We start from the raw sequence: 18,279 nt of genomic DNA, 5'->3' as shown, positions 1-18,279 counted from the left end.
GTATTATGACAAAACTTTTGGAGCTCTCCCTTCATTCTTCTGACCAGAGTAACCAGAAATAAAGGTGCAGATGCAGGCTCTGAGTTGCTCCTGTCCTCTGCTGTTCTGCCGGTAAATTTGTGTTTTAGTGGTCAGCCTCTGAGCTCCTGGGTCCTTCTTGGCCTCAGTGAAGAGGGCATTGATGTAGACAGCATTAGCATTCAGTGTAGGCAAAGGCAACAAACTGGTTGGTTTTTCCATTTTGGACTAACAAACCTAAACCCTGTTGCATGGCTAATAAGTGTGTAAAGAAAAAAAAAGAGGGTCATAGAGTGCAGCCTTCCTCAGTCCAAAGAGTATACTCTGCAGAAATCCTCTCCCTGCCTACTGACACATCAGGGCAGCACTTTTTAGCTGGTGGGACGTTGTCACATTTGGCTTAGAGGAACATGAGGTGATGTAACAACCTGCGTCATGTTTTCTCAAGGACTAGTTGGACAATACAGCTGCACTAATGGCTTCTGACAAACTCTCCTAAAAATGTCCTGGAGCAAAAAGTGTTTTTGATCGCCCATGGAAGGTGGGCAATGATGTATTTGCCTCTGTTTTTGTGTCATATGTGTGCGTATGTTTTGCCAGCTAGCAAAATGTCTCATGGATCATGGACAGATTTTAATGAAACTTTCAGAAAGTAGCCATTGGTACATCTACATCTAGTTAACTTTTGGAGTCAACCCGTTTCAAAATGGTTGGGACAGGTAATCGCCAGCACAAAAATGGCTCTAAGTATGTCAGTTTTAGAGACATTGAGCTACAGTTTGGTGCGGTAGTAGTAGAGAGTCATTCCCAACAATACTCCAAACACAAATCACATGGAAGAGGTTAGGGCATATGCATTCCTTCACAAAATGCTATTGGTTTATTATTATTATTGTTGTTGTTGTTGTTGTTGTTGTTGTTGTAGTGTGTGTGTGTTGCCATATCATTATTCAGAACCAAACTCGGCCTTTTTGGAAGTCTGTGTAACTTATGCATGAGACACAACCACTAATTTCGCCCCAGATTTTTTTCGCTCGGCTGAGTTCAAAGCTGCAGGAGCTTCTGTGTGCAATCTGCTAGTTCATGCCTGCTGACATTATTGCCTCACTTTTACTCAGCTGCAACAGCATGCATCAACAAAGAAGTGGCTCCTCTTCTTCCTATGAAAATAGCACATCCACTCTTGTTGTTTACACTTTGTGTTGGATCATGAGTCAGGCTGCTAGTTTAGCAAGTCATCAAAAGCATGGGAAAACAGAGAGAGTCGTGAAAGCTTAATTGAAGATTTTTTTTTGTCTTCTGCTGTGATGTATTTCTACCCTGCTGCAGAATTATTTATATAAACAGGGAGATAATGAAGGTGTGAGCAAGAATCCCTCTCATTACTGGCTGTCTAGACTGAATGAGGTGACAGCAATTACAGCGTAATACACATCTCTCTGAAAATACAATGCATATCATGAAGAAATATGAACCATGCATGAACTTATTCAGAGTTCAGTGGAGCACAGTATGTGTGGGTGTCGCTGTAAAATGTGTCAGTATACCAGCTTGTGTCACTGGTTGGATTATTTATGGGCAAGGTGTAATGGCAGCGGGTGGAGGACATTCAGAGGTGAATCTGACTGGAAGAAAGAGCACTGAATCCTTTTTTTTTCTCTGCTCTTTTCACACACGCCTCCCCTCGTCCTTAGAATACTCAGACTCTTATCTACAACTCACAGCTCCTCTCATGCTGCACACATAGAGCCGTAGTGTGTGGAAGACAGTCAGGGTGAAGAGCACAGCATCACTGGAAGGCACACACACACACACACACACACACCTACACACACACACACACACACACACACACACACACACACACACACACACACACACACACCGAAACACACTCATAAACACTATAGATAAAAAAGAGGAGGGGTTGCATTTCTTCTACTCTTTTGAAATGAAGGATAACGAGATAATGCAAAACACTGATTCTGCATTATCACTGGGGTGGAAAGTGGGGGTTGTTTGCTGGGGGCTGACCAATCACCAGCCCAACTATTATCTGACTCCAAGGAATCATGTGACAGTAATATTGCTTTTTTTATTGGCAGAGAAGCTCTGGTATGTCTGTGTTACATATTTAAAATCAGTATTGACATGATGTGACCCTTGGCCTCACAGTTTCAAGGTTTGCTTTTTTGTCATTACTGTCTTCATGACTATGCTAATGATGCATTCCATTTGTATTCTGAAGTCAGAGTTTGGGAGTTTCAAGTCAGAAAAATCAACTAGCCCCACAAAGCTGGAATTCGTGACTTGGAAAGTCACGTTTCTCACCAACCTCGATGTCAAAATCCAGTACTGCTTTTTCACAGTGGTGATAGCTGCAGTAAGAAACTGTTTATTTGCACTTCAGTCAGTTTGTATCTCATTAAATCTGTCACACACAAAGCACTATACAACTTCTGTAAGTGAATATGTTTTTGCTGTGTTTGAATGTATAAAATGCAGAAAAATATGTTGTTATTAGATAAACGGTCAACAGATCACACCAGTTAATAAACCTAACTGGTTTTCCAACCAAGAACTTCGTTATGATCAGTGTGACATCATTCCACAGACTTCTGAGGGAAAGGGATCACAGAATATGTTTGTCTTTATTGTGCTGGTCAGTCAAGAAAAGGTTTCATCTGGAGTATAAACAATCATAAACATTTTTGAATTAGAGACATTTTAGCTTTTTCATTGCTGACGAAGCTAAACCTTAAAGAATCATTTAAACAGTGCAGCTTTTATTCAAATAAAATGTTTTTCTCTCACACAACACACTTAATTCTTTTTTTTTGTGATGCATTTTCTAGAAATATCCAAAGTCCTAAACTTATGCTTGTTATTTTATTTTTGATTCTTTTTGAGGTGAAAGTTGAAAGTTTTAAGGCTTCCTTTAAATCTCACCTCACTTAATTTTCATTTATATGCGTAAAATTTCAAAATCTATCAATACCAGTCTTTTATAAGGATATGTTAACTGTTGCTAGGTTAGTCCATGAAACTCTTGAGAAATACACATAAAATAACTGTCAAGAGCACTGTTTTTACTGCCACAATGAACAAAACCCAGCTGAATGCAAACAAATAGAGGAGCCCTCTGTAAAAGCAGGGTGAAACTGTAGATTTTCTTTTACGACTGGAAGCAATCAGTCTAGTTTGACTGTAAACGAGTTAGATAATTACTCTGTGGCCTGTCTGAGTCCTAACAGCAGTTGGACTGTGTTTAGTTTTCCAATAAAGAGTTTTATTTCCTCATGCAAAGTGTTTATTTTGTTACCCCAATGCCTGAGAGCCTCCACATCCGCATGTCCTGTGCTGACTATGCCGTGTAGCGTAATTTGTTGGTCAGACATTATTTTAGAAAACTACTTACCTGTTCAGTGCTTTTTGTTTAAAACATAAAACCGTCTGTTTTTCCTCAGATGCTCTCCACCTGTTCTTTGTCGTGAGCCATGATCACAGGGTGAGACTTGGCCAGGAGGCATCAGATGATTCAGGTTTTGCTCAGACTGCTCTTGTTATCAGGCGGTGCGCCACCTGACTGAGGCCATGTCCTCACTGGTAAACCGAGTGACCGGTTCTGCTTCCGTGGGCTCTCTGTTCAAGGCATGAACGCGTCTGCTGATGGACTTGTAAATACTGCATGCGTGCTGAGATTAACAGAATCTTTTTGCCATTAGGAAGAAAACAATAGACCAAAAAGCCTTTCTGCATGAAAATATCAGCAAATGCCATTGCATCCCAGCTGTTATATTAGGGTTTCTGCTGTTTTAAAATAAGACTTCGTGCTGACAACTTCTAATAGTGCGCAGCTTTTTCAGGGAAGACATATAAGTGCCAAATAAAAGCTGACTTTTATGTTACACACAAATGCACCCAAACAGAAAAACTTGCAGGGCCTGCAGGGGCACCAGTACAGTGGAGGAAAGCTTCCTGATGGGTAGGCATGAATATGCATGCTGCTGCTTAAAAGCATTGGTGCAGACTAATACAGTATGTCAGTCAGTTGGTTCACAAAGCTAGCCTTTGTTTTGTCTACTTTCAGCTTTGGAGGAGGCGCCTCTTGTTTGATCCGCACAGCCCTGAAGTGCCACTGGAGAAATTTAAGAGCGAGAAATCTCTGATCTTATCATACAAGGAGCCATATTTTGTGTTGAATATATTCCCTTCATGCACTTCTTAATAACTTATTTATCAGTGAGATCATAGGGAGTCTGCTTTCCTGCTCAGTGTGGAATTATAATATTTCATTTGGGATTCACAGAGTCTGGGTTAGTTTAATGGAGCAGTTAGGATTAAGTTAGTAAAGTAAACAACTTGGCATGTGTCGTAAGATGTAGAGATTTTTTTAAAGGCCTGTTAGTGTCTTCTCCCCAAACCCTTTTAGTGGTTCAGACATACAGGTTGTGAATTTATGCATCACTTTCGTTCAGTTGCAAGGGATTTGTTTCTTTTTTTTAATGTTCTGGCATAAACTGTCATGCATTCACATCTGAAAGAAATATGGAAATTTTAAAGATTACATGAAAACAAATCTTTGTGGCGCTAATGTCTAAAACCTGGAAATCGCTCCTCTCGGCAAAAAAGGCTGATGTTAAAGCAAAATCCCAAAGTCACAAATTTATCAAGTGAAAAGAAACTCCTGAATTCAATTCAATTTTTTTCTTCATTTATTCTTCTCCAGTCCGTATGCAGCTTTACAGCTAAAAGAATGTGACTGAAGCAGGGTCGACATGTTTTCTTACAATGACATTTTCTGCTGAGGAAAAAAACATAAATAAATCTGTTGGCACATCTGTACACACTGTTCTTGCTGACTTCTCAGTCAGAGGTGGATTGTTTAAGGTTTTGGCATACTTAATGTTTACCTTTACAAAACTTTGATATGAGGATGATAAACTCCAGAACTGTTTATCACTCACTTGGGGTAACAAAATATACGGAAACAAACAAAAACATTACAAAACCAAAACCAAAAGGTGTTTGCTTCATTTCATTTGACCTAGACTTGATGCAAAATAAAGACAAGCAAAACTGATACCTCCGTCCGTCTGTCTGTGTCTGTAATAAAATAACACCATCAGTATTGTACTATAGTAATAATTTATAGGCAGTAATGAGCTGCAGGTATAATGTCAATGAGCTAAATGTGCAATACTTATAAGCACAAATAAATAAAATCAAATATCTTTTATCAACATGTGACAAAAGTTACAAAAAATGATTTGGACAGTTTGCTGTATTTCGTATTTGTCATTTTGCAGACATTGATTAGAAATTATTGCCTCACCCAAGTTACCCATTTATGGGATTTTCTGTGGAAGTTTACCTGAATTACCTGGAAACAGCCAAATTGAAAGCAAAGCATCGTCAGTCATCAATTCTAATTAGACCGTTGATTTATTTGGGCAGCAACACCAAGGTATCACTGCTGTGTTAGTAAATCAATACTGTGTGTCTGAATTCATCCTTTTAATGCAGATTAAGGTGAGCTGTGATGACAAACACTGATTAATCTCATCTTAGATTCTGTTTCTTATGCACTGCTCTGTTTAATAATAGATGTTTGATTGGTGGGGCGGCTCGGTGATGGGGGGGGGTTAGTGCTGTCACCACACAGCAGGGAGGTCCTGATTTGAATCAGTGCAGAGTTTGCATGTTCCCTCTGTTCATGTGTGGGTTTTCTCCGTGGACTCCGGTCATCCAAAAACAGGCATGTTATAATTACTTATGATTCTAAACCAAAAACATGTGCCATTATCTCCTCAAATGTGGTTGAATTTTTACATTTTTTCTAACATTTTCTCCTGTGATAGTGATTAAAAAAGCTAACCTTAGTAAGTGTTAATTCCAGGTAACGTGGACTTTTTGCTTGGCTTTAATTTTAGTGCAGTGCACAAATAGTTATTCACACACATCCACCCACTCAGGCTGAAGTAACCGGGGCTCTATGACAAAGCTCTGACAAAAATGCTGCAATGATCCAGTGCTCGAAAAAAAAAAAAAAAAAAAGACAGTTTGGTTTGACTGTGTGTCAAATGGCTGCAGAGGAAGACATCAGGAATGAAAATATTACACATGCACAAAGATCTGTTTGATAAAAACATCACACTTCAAGTCTCTGTCTGCTCAAAAAGCACCTGCAATTTGTTCGAGTACTCCTCGGATAATAAAGACAGAACAGTCCAAAACTGAGATGTCACTCGTGGGGAGGAAAAAAGGACGGCGTATGTAGTCAAGCTGCTGAAAGACTGTTTTCTGGGATTATTCTTAGTTTCCGCCTAGAAATAGTTATCAGACAAGTGGATGTTTTGTGTTCAGTTCTGCTTGAAACAGATAACGATACATTTGCAGAGAAAAGAGACAGAGAGGAAAATGGCCAATTTGTCTCAGTACTTGGTGACACAAAGATGAGACCTGGGTCGTGTTCTGTGACCCCGATTGCTAATTAGCTGTCAGAACTGTTTTCTCACTCTGGAAAAAAACTTGTACCTCTGGGCTCTATAATGCCAGAAGACGTGGAAACACTCTTTTTGTCATTTTGCTGCGTTTGCTCAGCTCCTGTGGGTTTGTGGCTTTTGTGCAGAGCTGTCTGAGCCGTTCTGTTTATATGAAAACATTACTAGAAATATCTCTGTGTGGATGATCAATTCTCATGAACACCATACAGCTATCAATTTACATTCAAACTCAGAGTTAAAAAATAAACAAAACAATAAAACAAGAGAATATACTCAGTTAAAAGTACTGTTGCTTAAGTGAATTTGTCTTAAGTACAATCAAAATTACTTGTGTAACTCTTTACTTACATATAAGGTTTTTTAGGTATTTAGTAGAATAGATTGTGAGCAATAAGAAAGCAAACAAGAAAAAAAAAATCAGCGAAAAATGCAGTGTGAAAGTTGCAGGACGCTAGTTGAAATCTAAAAGTAGCAAAAAGCTAGCTAAAAGGTAAATGTATCTTAAGAGAACCAAAACAGAGCAAGTATACTGAAGCAGATTTCAAAGAGAACAATGTTTTTGAAAGAAATGAAGAGATCTCAATTTCTATGGGGAAAATACTTGTAAATAAAGTTAAATATCTTCAAAAGTATAAAAGGTACAAAAAAAAAACACTCATAGCAGCCATTTCCCAAAGGAACTAAAAGTTTTTATAGATGAAAAATGATAAAAAATAAAAATAAAAAGTTTACAGAAGAAGTTAGATTGCAAGAAAGATACAAAAAACACACAAAAAGGACAACAACAGAGTAAAACACTTGTTACATCTAAACACAAATACCAGAAAACAAATTGTTTGTTGCTGTAATAGGTTGAAACACTAATAAAAAGTAATTTATCATGTAGTTTATTTCCATTAATGTCTGTGTACTTTTATATGACCTATTATTTATCATATTTACCCAAAAATTTGTTTTCTAGACATTTTTTTTTGTCTATTTGCATCAACCCGCTCACTTTACATTCTGTTTTGTTCAGCGAGCATGAAATTGCCCTGGCTAATAATGCTCTCCCATGTCTCTCAAGATGCACCGCCAAGAACAACTCTCTGACCCCTTCCCCTAAAAGCTCCTAAAACCCCACTGAAGGTGATGTTCCAAATGAACAACAGATTTCTCTTCACTTTTCTGTTTTTAATCCCTATTGTACTTGTTCATTCTGTTCTAAAAAGAGCTGCATTGTGAGTGTGACACAGATCAGTCATTTTAAGGCCAGTGTTGACCTTTATACCAAGGCGTGGGTCAAAGGAAGGGTCGGCTAGCCAGAGCAGAGGGTATATTTCTTTTTAAATGAGCCTAAATGTAGCATCCCGTGACAAGATGCGCATCAGATGATGACACAGATACATTCAGGCGAAAGATGAATTATGATCTTCAAACTGAGACAGATGCTTTTGTTTTATTTGTTGTTATATAAGAAAGAGTTCCTCCAGGATGGAAGTGACACGCATGAAAACCCTTACAGATGCACAAACAAACAGGCCCCGTTATTCACATTCTTCTTACTGTTCAAATCTTTTTTTCTTTCGCTCCCTGTTGGGAGGAACACTACTGATCAATGGCCAATCCAACAAATTCGGTCTGTGTACATGTTGGACAGTGCAGACCATAGACGACAAGAAAAGATGGACCCAGCTTCACAAAACAGATAGAAAATAAATTCAGAAAATTCTGTGACTATTGCATGCCTCTGAAACCTTTGGAGTCAAATCGATTCAAGATGGCCACCACAGCTAGGCAATCCTGTCTAAAAAAACGGTTGTAACTTGGTCATTTTTGTAGAAGTCAATCTTATATTTGATGTGGTAGTAACTCAGAGTCATCCCCAACTCATACACTGAGCACCAACTAAAAGATTCAGCATTAACTATTGGAGTCAATTACATCTGCCTCTTCACAAAATATGTCACAAATTTCTGGACAAATTTTAATAAAACTTTCAGGAAATAGTCAATGGATGCACATCTACAACTGATTATCGTCTGGAGCCGACCCAATTTAAGTTGGTCGCCACAGCCAGGTGACCTTAGAAAACACAAAAATAACTATTTCTCAATCAGTTTTACAAATATTGTATTATCCTTTGGTGTGGTAGTAGGTGTGAGCCAGCCACAATGCATACTGCAAGTGCTACTTCTTGTGCAACGTCTTTGTTAGTAACTCTGGTGTTAAGGACAGTGGGTGATAGGCATTCCTTCAAGGAATGCCAGGTCATTAACTATCTATGAGGACCCATGTGGTGCAAGAATCAATACAGCCTGACTGGCTTTAGGACGCATGGGCCTCACTACAGGCAGAAGCCATCTCTAAACTTTCCATTATAGATGAGAGAAAAAACTCAAGGCAGAAAAAAAAGGAGAGGAAGAATTAATCACAAGATGAGAAGATGAGAGATGAATGCAAAGAAAGAAGAAAATGAAAAATGTGAGGCGCAGTAGATAAAGTAGGTACAAATTTTAGCAGGACGGTGGGCTTGGTCTTTCCGGATCTTTCTCACTCAAACCAAATGTCTGCATTTCCTCCATTTTTATTTTGAATCAGTTGTCCAATTGCATCAGCTCAGTATTCCTCACTTTTTCTTGCACTATACGTCGCTCTTTTTGTTCCTAGCATTCTTTTCATGAGACACACTGTTTGTTTTTACTGTACACGTTTTACCCTCCCAACTGAGTGCCATGTTTTCTGGCTATTCCCCATTGTCACTCTTCATGTCTCTGTAAACACACTTATGCAGCCCCCTCCCCCTTCCACGACTCTCATGCTTTCTTTCCTCCTCCTCCACTGTGTTGTGAGGTCACAGCTGGGGAGGCCTGTGATTTGACAGCCAAATGTTTATATGCGGTCACATTAGTGTGTGTGGCTCTGACTCCCTGTGATAGAAGGGGGCAGGATGCCCTGACGGCAGCTGCTAACCAGCAGCAGTAACACACTGAGTTTTTTTTGTTTTTGCTGAAGAGGAGAGATATACAGCTGGATTTACTGTCATCAACTTTGCGTTCATGGGACTGTAGCTGCAGGCGTGTTGGGGTACGTTTATAGACACCTCAGGTTGTGTCTGTTGGGGGAATACGGGTGTGTAGCAGAGAGCTTTCACTGTTTGTGTGTGTGCTGAGTATGAGAAAGCCTAGAGTGAAAAGTTGGAAAGTTTGCTTTCTTATGTTGGATTGTTATAAGCATGTTTGTGTATCTGGGATTCTGTCCTCTGCAGATGGAACAGATCATTATGTACCTCCCAGAATAATACCTCCTGCTGAACGCTGCTCTGCTGCAGACCGAAAGGATAAATCTATTTAAGCATTGTTTGTGTGCATCTGGATTTTTGTGTGGATGAATTTAGTTGGTCCTTGGTATGTTTCACAATGTCTGTGATTGTTAAATGCTTATCTGTTAGTGCTCGGTGATATAACTTTGGGATGACTCTATGCTACTACCACATCAAACTTAAATATTGATAAATTGGACCAAGTTACAGTGATTTTTGTGTTGACTAAGGTTGATTAGCTGTGGCAGCCAGCTTGCTTGCTTTGGGGTGACAGTTGTAGATGTACATCCAGTGATTACTTTCTGAGAGTTTCATTGAAATCTGTCCACTGGTTTATGAGATATTTTGCTGACAGATAAACAGAGTTGACGGCAACAGCTAATGCTAAAGTTTTAGGCAAAGATGTCATGAAATGTGCAGCGCAAGTCTCAGCTACTTCCTCACCAAATTTTAATTAAATTCAATTGAATTTGGTTTATTTACACACCACCAATTCACAACAAAAGTTGTCCCAGGGCATGATCCAGCAAAAATAAGTCTATTCAAGTCAGATTCAAATCCACTTTCAGTCAGCTTATAGTTATAGTAAAATACAACCACATGCATTACATTATGAAGGGCCAAATCTGCATTCCTGCACAAGAACCAGAAAATAAGATGTTAGTATTATGGTTGGGGACAGTTTTGCTGGAGCCATTAATTATGGATCAAACCAGTAAATTCTAGAGGAAAACCTTTGAACGTCTTGAAAACCCAGAGAAAACGCCACTGCCCAAGTCTTATTAAGGAATAATTCATGAAAACATGAATTCATAGGTAATGTTTTGAAATGGACGTTATGTGACACTATATTATATTCTACAAACTTAAGTTGATCAAAATAGAAAACATACAAAATACTGATGAATACATTCTTTTTTAGGAGTGACAAAATAATAAACTGTCTGTCCAAAGTGCATTTCAGCCACTCAAATAGCATGAAGACCTCTCACCCCCACCACTTCTCTGTGTTTACATCAACCACTTACTATAATGTTCACCCAGCTGTGCCAAGGTCGGAGAGGAACATGACTTTGTACTTCCCCTTCCCCCTCTATGTGGCTCTTTAGATGAACTATGAACACAATGAATGGTCCAGTTCTACTACACATCTTCACAGCTGAGACTATAACGTTGTAAGAAACTATTATGATAGTTGCTTATTCTGTTATATTAAATGTTACAATATGATACAATACAATACAGAATATAATATACAAGTATAATACTTTATTGTTTGCTTTGGAAAATATGCTTGGACACAGGTTGTACCAAACTATTTTATTCTTGCACTAACCATATTTGCTATAGTTAATGCTTTCTACTTCTTTCGTCCTGACCTATTACAAAAATCCGTTGCAATAAGAGCCAAATATCTTTCAAGGTTCTTGCTTTAATTGAAGTCTCTCAGCGCGGCTCTTATGAACACGCACACAAGCTCTTTCATCACATTAAGTTCCAGTTGGTCTTTTTTTTCTGAGCTTGCTCATTTTCTCTCTATTCACTTCAGCTGATTCAGTGAGCCGTAATCAAAAGTGGTGAAGGAAGAAACAGACCTGGGCAATCTGAAGCATGTTTCTTAGGCCTAAATTAACATATTGTCATTGTTGGGTAGAAACTTTTTATCTCCAAAAAAGGGAACTAGTCAAGAAATAAAAAAATATGCCTTTTTTTTTTTTTTTTAATGGACTCGGTGTGGTCACAAGTCACTAGTTTTGACACTTCCTTGAGTAGTCACCTATAAAACCAGATAGATGTTACGGGAGCAGTTAGCTGATGAGGAGTGGGTCAGAATACCTGTGGACAGGTGCAGAAGTCTCAGAGTTACAGAAATCATCTGACTGCAGGGAACGCCTCAAAAGTTCAGGTACCATCCTTTCAATCCAGGCCATTTTCATTGGTTTGGTTTTTAAAATAATTCTGTTGAACTAAAACTTTCATCAGTTGATGTTTAGTCATTTTTGTTCTTTTTCTTGCTTTTGTCAGTTTCAGCTTGTTTTGGGACCTTTGAGGTTTTTTCTCTCTTAGACACAATAATCTGTCCGTATATATCAGGAGTCAACATGGAGGCTGTTTGTCTCTCAGTCCTGCTCCTGTTGACTCTGTCCAAGGTTTTCAGCAGATTTCAGAACCATGCCGTGGGATGTTGTTGATGATGATGCAGTAGCAGAGATTCCTGAAGTGCTGGGACCATCCAGGAGGGAGGGGGTCTGATGGGTTGGAGGAGGAAGGAGCTGCAGGGGGAGGAGGAGCAGGGATGGAGGCAGAGGAGGAGGCTGCAGAAGCACAGCTGTTGGTTGTAACTGATGTTGAGAGAAGAAAAAAAAGAAAGATATGTGTTAATTTCTGAAACCAGCCTCCTTTTAATTTGACTGACATGGAGAAGCATATATATGATCCAAGGGAGTGGCAGATTTCAGAAGGCATTAAGAAATGTGACTCACACACTTTTTATCATTGAAAAACTGATGTTTTCACCAAATGTAGTCTGTTTACAGAAATTATCATCAGTCAGCCAGTGATCATAATGTACAAACAAACACCCCAGATGAATAACTGGTGACTGACTGACATTTTCTAATTTCTAATCAAATCATAATCTGTCTTACATATTTAATAGATATGAAGTGTTCATGACCTCTCCACAAAACAATCTGGACTGTTCATTCAGGTAAATGATGTTAAGTGTCTAACCAAGATCTTAAGGATGGGTCTACATCAAAACAAACACCAACAGTTACCTGGGAAACGTATAAACTCGTGTTAGCTTCAGTCAAGATGCACATTGAATACAAACTAAATGTATTGCATCTTTTTATACCGAAGCGAGGAAACAGTCCCCCATTAGAATAGTGCTGAGTCAAAGGTCTTGGGAAAATCACTCTGGAAGGAAAGAGTGGCCAGTTTAACAAAAGAATGTTCTCCGTCAATGCACTCTGGGCCCTGCTCTTTGCTGGATGCTTCTAAGGTATTTACACAAGTTTTGATTAGCCAGCAAGCTCATACTTTATGAATAGCTGTAGAGTGCTTCATAAAGGAAAAACATTCTTCCTGCTTCCTTGAATAATTTTCCTCCTTGGCTGATTCAGTGTGAAGCCATCTGACTAGTTTTGGTCTCAAGCAACAACTGTTAAGGCATCGACCTCATTCATTACCTTAAATAACTTAATGGTTAAGTGCAAAAATTTGCAAATTGATGATATTACTGGGGGGCATTTGTACTGCTGCAATGGCTTTACCTTACCACTAAAATTCTAAGGTTCACCTCCTAATATCAACAATATACCCATCCAAAGAGCTCATCAATTGGACCCACACCGAATCCTAGAAGTGTTCCTACACAAGCTTTGTTTGCATGAAAATATGCTGATTTTACTGCAATCTTGCCTTAAAGTGCATATATGATGCTAACCCTTTGATGCTGTTTTAGCATTTTGTGTCATTGAATCTGAAAACAGGTTCTTATCTTGTCATACTTACAAAAAATAGAGAATTTTGTCATGTGTGTTGTGCATGTTTTTGCCACAATATTCTGTATTTTTTAAAACTTCAGCTGTCCCCTTTGCTAAATAGATGCAAAACTAACTCAACATCTTCTTGGTATTGACAGTCAATATGCTCTGTGTGAAATTCCTTCCTTCCCTCAACAAAGAGTAGACGCTTCTTAAACTTCATGCTATCCCTAGGGCAGAGTACAAACCTTACAACTGGGAATGGCTGAATAATACATTTTTCTCTTTTTGTGGTTTACTCACGAGTAACTCAGTTGGGAAGGTTTGGGTTTTAATGTGCTGCACACTTTTACACTTTTCCTTGCATATTTTAGGTTTCTTCTTTTTATGTTTGGTCATGCAAAAGTCCTCAACTTTCTTAATTATTACAAAATTTATAGTCTTAAATAGCAAAAATGTAATGATGTGATTGTGTTTGTGTGTGTGTGTGTGTGTCTATATATATAAGACAAAATAAGATGTGATAAGCTGACATATACCATGCTAAATATGATTACAATCTGTATAGTTGTAATTATTATGATTAATGTCAGAAAGATAATCAATGATAAAAGAGAAGGACAAGTGAGGTTAAAGTTTGAATGCAGAGGAGACAAAGATTTTGTGTGTGTCCATATTTGTAATTATTATTTTTTTGTGAGGTGTCTCTGGATATGTGTGAGTGGGACAAGAGGGTTTAAGAGATTAAGCCTCAGCCATAGTGAGACGACGCTTCTCTTGGGTATTCTCACTGTGGGGAGGCTCGCTTTCTGTTGTCCCATTTGCATTGCTTCCCTGTCCTGCTCAGGGAATTGGCCTTTTTCTATTCCCATTGTCCCTGGCTTCTCCTTTACACCTTGGAGAGAGTGCTTCCATCCAACAGCATTGCTTGTTTCTAAGGCAGACAATAGAGTGAAGTATTTAGGACACTTGGCAGGGTAGAATTGTTGGGGGAAATGGTGGACTTGAGCTGGTAAAGGCTCCTGCATGGTTTCCATAGCTGTTTTCGGACCAAACAATTTTTATAAAGAAAGGCACACTATGTACAGGTTATGAAAAACTATGTGTTTGCTTTTGCACTGTCAGGGGAACACTGATTGTGCAACACCCTGCTAATGGTCAGCGCAACTGCATCGTTTACACATGTGATATTCACCAACAACAATGGAGGATGCTTAATTTGCCCTGATCTGTTTGTAGCTGTGTGAGTGTGTGTGAAAGGGTTAATGTGATGGGTAGTGTAAAAATGCCTTGAGTGGTCAATAAAACTAGAAAAGAGCCACATAAATGCAATCCATTTACTATGGTGCACATGGTTGACCACAGTTGAACCTAGAGGACACTCACAGATGGGTAAAGGTTACAAAATTTACATCTTTCAGTCAATCGATCATGAAAACCATAAATTGTCTTTAAGTAGCTAATCTTGTCTTCTTACTGCCTTCATAGCTCTTCACTTGTGGGTTTGCAATGATACCACACACACTTCATGTCTTGATTGTTAAATATTATTAAATGTTCTCTTTGTCTAGTTAATTTCTGGCCTCATGTTGGAGTCCTCATTTCATAAAGTGGTGAAGGGAAAGTCTTAACTCTGATAAATCTTTCCATTAATTGCCCATATTTGAATCCACGCAGTCTTTATCCTTAAACCTCTTTCTACAAATGCTATTGATCTGTTTTTTTAGTATATTTAAGATGCAGAATTAAGAGTATGCTGAGCTCTGTCCTCTTGCAGTTGCAATTATTTATTGTAGTTTACATTAATTGCTAATGGAGACTAAGACATGGATCTTTAAAAGCATGTGGTGCTCCTGAAGAAGCAGCTTAGCCAAAATCTTTATTGGATAGATGTAGAATGAGGTAATTAAGCAGAGCACTTTTCTCTTGATTGAAAAGGAGTCCTTTTTGACCTTTACCTTCATGGTAGAATATATCACACACAATGTGACATACTTTCCATTCTTAGAAATATGTATGTGGAGACATTCACTTTAGTGTTATGATTACAGCCGAATGTACCGTGCTATTTTGAGGCTGCTGTGCTGAAAGATGCTTTTCTATGTTATGATAAAATAACACTGAAAAGCCATTTTTTATGTAGCAAAGAATGTGTTGCATGCCTAACAATAATGGCATTAACAGATAATGTCACTGGTATGTTCAGTAATGATATATAGAGTTTCATTTTTGAATATTCTAAAAACTATTTAAAAGATTATTGTCTTGCCAACCTACATTTTGTGTCATACTGTCAGAATGCAGCCATACGCCAAAGATCATGCCATGCAAGCATGAAACTTCTACCATGGGTATTACATCTGCACAAGAGTGTTTCCATGAATTTGTAAGACCCTGACATGCTGCCAGCATCATAATATGGTTCTTTTGTGCATACTTAAACCCACCGTGGGTCTATCATGCTGTATCTCAAGGAGTTGGCAATACACACCTGAAGACCTTGTCAAGAATCTGCATAGCTCATACTTCATAGTGGGATCACTGTCCAGTAAGAGGGGGTCCAAAATGAAAAGACTTCTCACTCTCATCAAGTAGCTGATCTTAAGGATCTCGTCATTTCCTCAAAACAAAGCAGAACACATAATTTCAGTAGTGGAGGTTCTGTATTATGAACTATTTAAAAGACATAATGGACATTTGAGGACATGTTTAGATAATCAAAAATTAACATTTTATATTTAGATTTACGATTACAGTGATAATATTGTGATTTTTTTTTTTTTTTTTTACATATTGGACTTGTTTGGCAATAAATTAATAATGTTGAGGATTCTGGACCAAATGCATGTGTTGAGTTATGAAAAGGAATGTGTTCCTCTCTTGTTATTTATTTTCTATAAATAAAATTGAAAATGAACAGCATTAAATAATAGCTCTCCTTAAAAAAATAAAAAATAAAAATAAGTGCTGGGAAATGGTGTTGTATTTTATCTTGATCAGATGTATTCAGGAGTCCAGCTCAAGTGCTCATGGGTTAAATGACCGTTGTTATTGATATTCAGGCCGTCCGAGGGAACTGAGGCGTCATGGTCCTGGGGGCTGGGGGGGGCATTGTGTTGATGGCAGGGGTTGGGATAAAAAGCTTACATTAGCATGACTGCTTTCATTGAAGAAAATTCAAAGACTATAAAAAGAAAGGAGAGAGGAAGGTAGGAGGAGTGAGACAGGACTGCACAGAGAAAAAAACATGCCTGGATAATCTGCAGTTTACACCGTGAATAATATCTACTCCACGCAGGTTCATAAACCTTTTACAAATGAACTCAATGAAAAAAATAATTACACATTAAAGCATATTATACTTATTGTAAGATTGCACAACAAATGACTACCTTTAAAAGAACAAGTAGGTCTGCTGCTCTTTGGCTGTTTGATTTCAGTTTGTTCATGCTTAATTGATATAACATGAAGTGAACTTGTTGATAAGCACCACACAAAACAAGTAAAAACTGAGTTCTGCCAACAGGGCAAATCAAGCTGTAACTATTACAAAAACAGCTTTTATTTTAAATGAAGTACTCAGGCAGTTCCTACATAACAACGAGGGATTTGTACAGCCCTGAGCATTCAGAGCATCTTTTTCTGCAGGTGTTATGTCTGTCTGGGGGTTACTGCTTCATCTACCGGATAATAGGCTTAGATAACTAATGTGCATGTCTTTTATTTAACTAAATCATTTTGTCCTGAAAGATAAAGACATTCTTACCTGTTGCTGGCTCTTTTTTTGTTTATATATATATATTTACAGTACACTTGGATTTCACCTCACAGAGCCTGAGTCAGACTCATTTTTGTCATCTTTGATCAATGATTCCACCCCATAAATAATTAATTCTGTCTGGTAAAATGGGACTGATTCAGCATCAGGACTTATTGGATCATGGCTTGTGTCAGATTCTGAGATTTCGCAATAAAAAACAGTATGAGTCGTGTATGAGCTCATAAGAGGTGAGATGATTATTTCCCCTTTGAATAAAAAAGGGGAAAATTTAACTACATAATTAGTTCTTTATGCCCAATTTTAATATTTTCACTGTGGAGGAAAAAGAAGAAGCTAAAGAGTAGAGTACAATGGAGACATCATAACTGAAGTGCTTCCAAAAATAGACCGGCTGACAGGAAGAGAACAGTGCTATGGTTTGGAAACTGGCTGAGAATTTGATTCTTGTTCTATTTCCCATCAAGCTGCACAGAGGCATGAGGTAATTTTGGGACTTGTTTTAGTATTACTTAGCAAGATTTAGGACTGTCTTCACAAGCTCTGGATAAATTAACCTAACGAGATTGAACGGCAATGCCCTACAGAGCAGAACAAATCATTGCTGCCTCTCTCAGATGATGTCAGACTTGATGTCGTTCTGTTTCATCTCCATTTGATTTCAGTCAATACCCCCACCCATCTCGGTGGCTTATTTATTTATTTCTTCATGACAATGACATTAAATCTTTTCTGGAGCACAAAAAATATTTGGATGTTATGATGACCCGTCTCTGGATACCATATTTCATTATATTAACATATCACATGTCTCAATATAAGTCAGAGCACTTGCCTTGAAAGGCTGATTCGATGGAGAAAAAAAAATCCCACTGGAACCAGCTGGTCAAGGGAACCAGGTATCTGGGAAAATACATTTACTGCATTTCTGAGAAAAAAAAAACATAAAAAGATCAATATTGTTGACATTAAATAAGTTATGGCCTGCAGTCAAATCAATATTTCACTCAGCATAAAGACATGAAACAGGTTATTTTCATTTGTAAAAACACCTGGCTGCATATGAGGGAAAATAGGAAGGTTGGGTTACTGGCGTGTAAAAGTGCTAGTTGATTGGATTCATCCATCCATCCATCCATCCATCCATCCATCCATCCATCCATCCATCCATCCATCCATCCATCC

General features: G+C 38.2%; 1 protein-coding gene across 2 annotated transcripts in view; it reads left to right on the top strand.

The window, feature by feature from the left end:
• cntn1a (contactin 1a) overlaps positions 1–18,279 on the top strand; it is a 68,511-nt gene that overhangs the window by 9,214 nt on the left and 41,018 nt on the right. Inside the window, exon 1 of one of the 2 annotated variants that reach the window (XM_017406084.3) lies at positions 9,445–9,590. The exons of the other annotated variant lie outside the window; for it this stretch is intronic. The gene's annotated coding sequence lies outside the window, so the exon portion shown is untranslated. Of the gene's footprint in view, positions 1–9,444; positions 9,591–18,279 lie in introns of those variants that run through there. 2 annotated transcript variants of the gene reach the window in all.

Source organism: Kryptolebias marmoratus, linkage group LG11, assembly GCF_001649575.2.
Source record: "Kryptolebias marmoratus isolate JLee-2015 linkage group LG11, ASM164957v2, whole genome shotgun sequence".
NCBI classification, from domain to species: domain Eukaryota; kingdom Metazoa; phylum Chordata; class Actinopteri; order Cyprinodontiformes; family Rivulidae; genus Kryptolebias; species Kryptolebias marmoratus.
Note: the sequence above shows the minus strand (reverse complement) of the source record. Positions and strands in the feature narration are given on the sequence as shown.